Here is a 6643-nt window from a genome sequence, read left to right as displayed (position 1 = left end):
ATCCTTCAGTTAATAAAAATAAAATCCACAAACAGAATCACATGATATATTCTGCAACTTGCTTTCTGTAACTAAATGATAAATATATCACTAATCGATGGGTCTAGATCTAATGAACATTTTAAAATGTCTGAGTAATGTCATATTATATAGTTGAACTGTAATTTATTTGACCGGCACCTGTGATAGTCATTGTTCTGATGTTTCATTGTTAATAACGGTGTAATGGAAATCATTGAATATTTACCTTTGTACACTTGCCTGGTTATCTGCTTCCGATACCTTTCAAGAAGTGGAATTTCTGGTTTGCACATTTTAAGTTTTGGTGCATATCGCCAGATTAAATCTCCTTAAAAGGTATACCAATCTATATTCTTGTCAGAACTGTGCCAGTGTGCTGTTACCGTGTCAGCAGTTTTATTCATTAATCATTAATAGTAATCTGAAGTGTAAAAATGGTATTTAAATAGACTTTGTTTTTCTTCATGCTGTGGATAGCCATTTAGTATAATACTTTGTTTGAACAGTTTTTACTTCCTCTCTGTTTGGATTTCTCCTATTGTGTATCTGTGTGTATGTGTTTAAAGATATGTTTGAATCTCTTCTGTTCCATGTGTTATCTATTAATGGGCCAGAATCCTAGTTTTAATCGCTGTTATAGTATGTCTGATGTGTTTTGATCAATGTTCTTTCCTACAGTGTCTCAGTATATGTACAGCAGGCTGGTAAGTTGTATTCTCAACCGACAGAAACTAAAGACAGTGTTTATGCAAAGGGCCACATAATTTTAAGAAAATTTTGTGTCAGTGGTTGAGTTACTAATCATTTGATTTTTAAAAAAAATCTAATATTGGCTTATTTTCTTTCTTTTTTAAAAAAATTATTTTTATTTTTGGCTGCATTGGGTCTTCGTTGCTGTGTGTGGGCTTTCTCTAGTTACGGCGAGCGAGGGCTACTCTTTGTTGCGGTGTGCGGGCTTCTCACTGCGGTGGCTTCTCTTGTTGCGGAGCACGGGCTGTAGGTGTGCGGGCTTCAGAAGTTGTGGCAGGTGGGCTCAGTAGTTGTGGCACGTGGGTTCAGTAGTTGTGGCTCGCGGGCTGTAGCCCGCAGGTTCAGTAGCTGTGGTGCACGGGCTTAGTTGCTCCGCGGCATGTGGGATCTTCCCGGACCAGGGATTGAACCCGTGTCCCCTGCATTGGCAGGCAGATTCTTAGCCACTGCGCCACCAGGGAAGCCCCTGACCCTTTGGTTTTAATTTAGAATTGCGTTGTGTGAACTTGTGTAATATTGAGTATGATCTCATCTTGTAGAAATTAATAAAAAGTTTATATAAAAAATGAACATGCCAAATTTTAGAAAATCTTGACTGGTGGAAAGTAATGTTACATTATGAACTAAGCTTATATTTTATATGAGGCACATAAAGTTAGTTTCTAATTCCTTCAGCAGCAGTTGGCTTCTGTGCTGGTACTTTATAATTAATTGCATGTAAGGAAGGATGTCTGTGACCTCTTTGCTTACAAAATGGAGGCAATGAAATGATAGGAGCAAGGGCACGAAAGGTGAAGCTTATTCCTCCCTGTTCAGGAGGTCGGCGTAAACGGTGTGCAGCCTTATGTAGCGAGCCGTAGAAAGGCGATGCTGGAGTGTCAGTCCAAGGAATTTAGATGATTGAGTAGATGTTATCAAGCGTTTTTAGTTTGGGGGGAATTACAGTGACATTAAAATGAGACCTAAGATTGCGTAGTTGGGGATGTCCTCCAGGATGGCTTTGACCTGACTGCTGCGGGTAGAAGGAACTGAGCTAGGCTGTTGGCTCAGGTGTGCAGTAGTAGCGCTGAGTTCGATCGCTTCCTGGGAGTAAAGTGGAAAGAGGGGCGCACAGACTTGGGGCTGTTAGGTCTGCGCCAGGGAGCGCTTCTTCACATAAGACATGTTAAGCCAAACTGATCACCACCGGTAAAACCGAAGAGGTGGGTAGGAGGGGTAGTTACAAAGAGAAGGATACGTTTAAGGTGGAGGTGGTTATTACTGTTTTGTTTTTTTATTAAGGAAACTTGGAATATGTTGGCTGCTAAAGAAACTACCAAAACTTAGCTACTTGGATGTGATCTCTCTCAGTTACTATTTGAACTCTGCTTTGCTAGTAGCGGGGTTTTTGTTTGTGAGGACCTATTCACTCAACAGATAATCTTGAGTACTTCGTGTTATGTCACAAGGTATTTCCTGTCCCTAGGCAGCATTTTGGAGTATTTACTGTGGAGTTGGCAGTGTGCTGAATATGCTCTTTTGTGGGGATTATTTTATTTGTTTTCTACAAAAGCGGTATGAGGCAGGTATTGCTAATATCCCTACTTTACAGGTTAGGAAATGGAAATTTAGCTGGATGTGCACTGATGAGGACGCTGGGTTTTTTTTTGTTTTTAACTCTGTTTACTGGACAGTGAAGCCATGTGGCTCATGGATTGGCTGGAAAAGATGTAACTCAGTAAAATTTTATAACTTTGATTTAGATTAAACAAAATTGGTCTTTATATAGGTCTCATGACATTTCTTTTAAAATAATTCAAAATATTAGCATGAATAAATATATTTTGTTCATTCTGTTACCCTTTTTAGAACTTTTAATTTTATAACCCATACTTTTCAGTTAGAATCTGATCAGAGCTTTTATTTCGCTCACATACACATTCCTATTTCCATTCCCTTATTATTGTGTCCAGTCTACAGATTATGAAAAAAATAAAATTAAATGTAGAAATAAAATCTTTCCTCTACCAAACAAACTTCCTTGCTGTGAAGCTGTGACATGTTCATCTAAAAATTAGTAATACAAGGTTGAAGTTACAGCTCAAGATAGAAATAGATTGTTTTAAAGGACTTTAGTCTTAGAGGAGCTAAGGTAAAGGAGAGAGAACTTGAGATCAGGCAGCTTTATGAGGAAATGCAGGTGGTGGAAAAGCAGGGGTCTCTGTGATACGCCTTGGCTTGGACTGGGACAGAGTGCTTGTGTGAGAGTCACGGGACATCTTTCTCGTTTACTGTTTATTTCACATCTGGCTCTTTGAATTGTTAGTTACATCTTGTTACCCCTGCAAGATGGTACACCCTGCAGGACAGAGACTCAATTTTGTCTGTTTCCAAGTACACAAAATTTACCTTATAGAACCTCCCTCGAGTAGGTCGGTACTGTGGGTGTCGTCCAGGGCGTCTTTCCTCTCAGGGCAGTGACAGGTTTGGGGAACTCTTAACTCAGAAGTAATTTCATTTTTCCTGTCTGTAGTTTGAGAATAAGAAAGCCTGGACTGACCTTTATACTGTATATCGATCAGGTGTTGGTGCACAATGGAAGTTTGGTTTGTATGTTTCCGTATATTTATGCTTACTTGTAGGAAGTTATGATTTTCATTTCACTGGCAGTTGTTACTGTTTCTTTTAGGTAGTGAAGCATAATATTTATGCCTTGCCGTGGACACAGTGGCCACAGAGTCCCTCTGTACAGGCATTATTTGTATATTTTGCTCATTTTCATGGATTGGCTGTGAATATGATATGCTGAGAGCTGACAGGAGATGCTGGGTCCAGACTTACTTGAAAGTGGGATGAAGATTGCCTTGGAGAAATTATGGAAAAGAAAATTTCTTAGCTCTGTCTTACCACAGTGAAAGGCTGCTCCAAAAGTGTTTCAGTGACTTGTATCCATCAACATGAGAAAGGATGACCAAAAGGTGTGGGGGGAATTAAGTTTGTGTCCAGCATGAACGGTGGGAGATCAGGTTCATAGTTTCTGGTGTGCGTGTAACCCTCGCACAGGCATATGTGTCATTTTGTTCAGTAGTTATCTCATGGCCAGTCTTGCTTCATGTATGTGTCCCCCCCTCACTTCCCCTTGTCTCACTACTTTGATCTTGTAAATTTTGAAGAACAGATATGCCCCTGATAGCTCTGCAAGGAAGATATTATCTCTGCTTTTGAGATGAGAGAGGTGTGTGTTTATTAAAGTTTTACTTACCTATCCCAGGAACACCGGTTGCTTTTCAGGAAGGTCATAATTATTTATAGTAGATTCCCACCTATAATATATGAATGCTGAATGTCTTGTGTGCTTTAATAATTACCAGTCTTTTGCTGATCTTATCTATCCACCTGTGTAGCTAAACTCTCCCCTTCCTCCCTCTCTTCCTTCCTTCTTAAATTTGTTTTTGCTAGACTATTTTAGAACATCTCAAATATCGTTTTACACATGAATATTTTTAGAACTAAATTATTTTTTACAACTATTATTTTATAACCAAAATGCTATTATCATCCAGAAAGAGGAATCGTAATTCTTTTTTTTTTTTTTTTTAGTTAATTAATTAATTAATTTATTTTTGTCTTCGCTGGGTCTTCGTTGCTGCCCGCCGGCTTTCTCTAGTTGCGGCGAGCGGGGGCTGCTCTTCCTTGCGGTGCGCGGGCTTCCCACTGCGGTGGCTTGTCTTGTTGCGGAGCATGGACTCTAGGCACGTGGGCTTCAGTAGTTGTGGCTCACGGGCTCTAGGCGCGCGGGCTCAGTAGTTGTGGCGCACGTGCTTAGCTGCTCCGCGGGATGTAGGATCTTCCCGGACCAGGGCTGGAACCCGTGTCCCCTGCATTGGCAGGCGGATTCTTAACCACTGCGCCACCAGGGAAGCCCTGTGCAGTGGTTTAGTCGAATCTCGACTTAGATGGAGTGGTCCTCACAAGACCTCTGTCACTTGGGATACCAGCCACAGGTTTGGTGGTGCCCAGGACCACCCTCACTTCGGACCAGCTGACTGCAAAGTCTGGCGTTCCCCAAACTCACAGAATTCAGGAAAGTGCTGTGCTTATGATTACAGTTCCATTATAGTGTAAGGATACACATTAATATGAAAAGCAGACAGAGGCAGATCCGCACGGAGGGGAGTCTGGAAGGGTTCCAGGCGCTGAGCTCTGGTGGTGCCCTCCACAGGGTCGAGGGAGGTTCCATGCTGCCCTCTCTGCCGCAGCACAGAGTATGGCGCCCTGGGGCTTACCCGAGTCGTTGGGCAGAGTTGTAACTGAGTCTTCATCACCTAGCGTCCCGTGGCTGGCCTTTAATCTCTGGCTGCTCCTGGAGGCCAGACACACATCTTTATTCCCCATTTCCTCTGGGGATCGGGACTGATGCCGTGTTTCCCAGCTGTACGCACAGTTGAAGGAATAAAACAGAAAAGAGTGAGCGTAGATGTTGGAATTGCTTTTACTTAAAAATAATGTGCTTTTTTTTTTTTTCCTTCTTTCGCTGTTCTTTCTGAAAGTAGATATCATGGAGTTTGTGTTTAGATATAAAATTTTCATGTTGCCCACTAAGATGTAAGCTTTATGAGAGAAGGCAATTTTATCATATTGTTTTCTCTTTATTCCCAAAGCCAAGAAAATGCCTAGGATGTACTAGAGTCTCAGGTGAATTTTTATTGAATGAATGTTATTCATTGACCTGGGTTCAAGGCCCTGGAACGTTTATTTACTAAGTTTCTGCCTTCGGCAAGTTGAGGAACCTCTGAGTCTTTTTGTTCATCTGCGGAGGGGGACAGTAATACTGTAGATACCTTACATGTTGTGAGAAGTGAGTGAAGTCATGCTGAGCATAATGACTGGCACGTGGAGCCTCACTCCGTAAGTGCTAGCAAGGATTATTTCCTGTGCCGTCTCCTTAGGACACTGGAATAAATGGCATTTGTGGTCCTGGCAGCCAGCAGCCTGACATTTGCACGCAGACCCTCAGTGCTGTGGACCCCGGAAATGATGACTGACCTCGCCAGCTGGGTTTTCTGCACACTGTTCAGGGGAGGCCCTTGGTGCGGGCTGACGGTGAGAATGCGGAGTGAAGATTCGGAAGGGGGCTCTGGTTCACGCTGCCGGTTTGATGGCTGTAAACCATAGTCAGGGGATGAAAACATGGGACATCCTATCAGGGCGGGTGGGCTTCGGAGCTGTTGAAATGAGCTGAATGCACAGTGATGGGGTCGAGTGTGCCGATACAGTGGAGTGGAGTTCTGCTGAGTTCTAGAGCCACTGACATCAAAACTGTCCTTGAAGTTGGCTACATTGTTCATCAGGTGTGCAGACAGACTCAGTCTCAGATACGTTTTGTTCAGGTTTTTGTCGGCGTTGTGAACGACTGCGGGTCACAGGTTGAGCTGCGGCTTCGGGTGAGCACCCAGAGAGGACCGGTGTTTGTTTGAAGGATGCAGGAGCTGCTGCGGCTTGTCAGTTTCTCTCGTTTGCTGCAGGTGTTGTGGAGGAGGGCGGCGACACTGAGGTGTCGCTAATCTCTGATGCTCCTGATTGACTGAGAGTGAGGTCGTGAAAAGGAAAAGGAAAGATGGAGTGTTCCAGAGTGAAGGAGATTAAATAGATTTTACAGCTAAATGCCGCATATGGTCCTGAGTTGGATCCTGTATTGGGAGAAAAAAACTTTAAAGAATATTATTGGGGCAGTAATTTGAATACTGACTGTGGATTAGATAAACAGTAGTGATCAGTGATTTGATAAATGTACTTTGATTACATACAAGAAAATCCTTGCTCTTAGAAAATACACATTCTGAAATATTTATGGATAAAGAGACATTCTATTCTGTCTTCAGATTACTCTCAT

Source organism: Hyperoodon ampullatus (genome assembly GCF_949752795.1).
Source record: "Hyperoodon ampullatus genome assembly, chromosome: 17".
Lineage (NCBI taxonomy): Eukaryota > Metazoa > Chordata > Mammalia > Artiodactyla > Ziphiidae > Hyperoodon > Hyperoodon ampullatus.
This window is presented reverse-complemented; position numbering follows the sequence as displayed.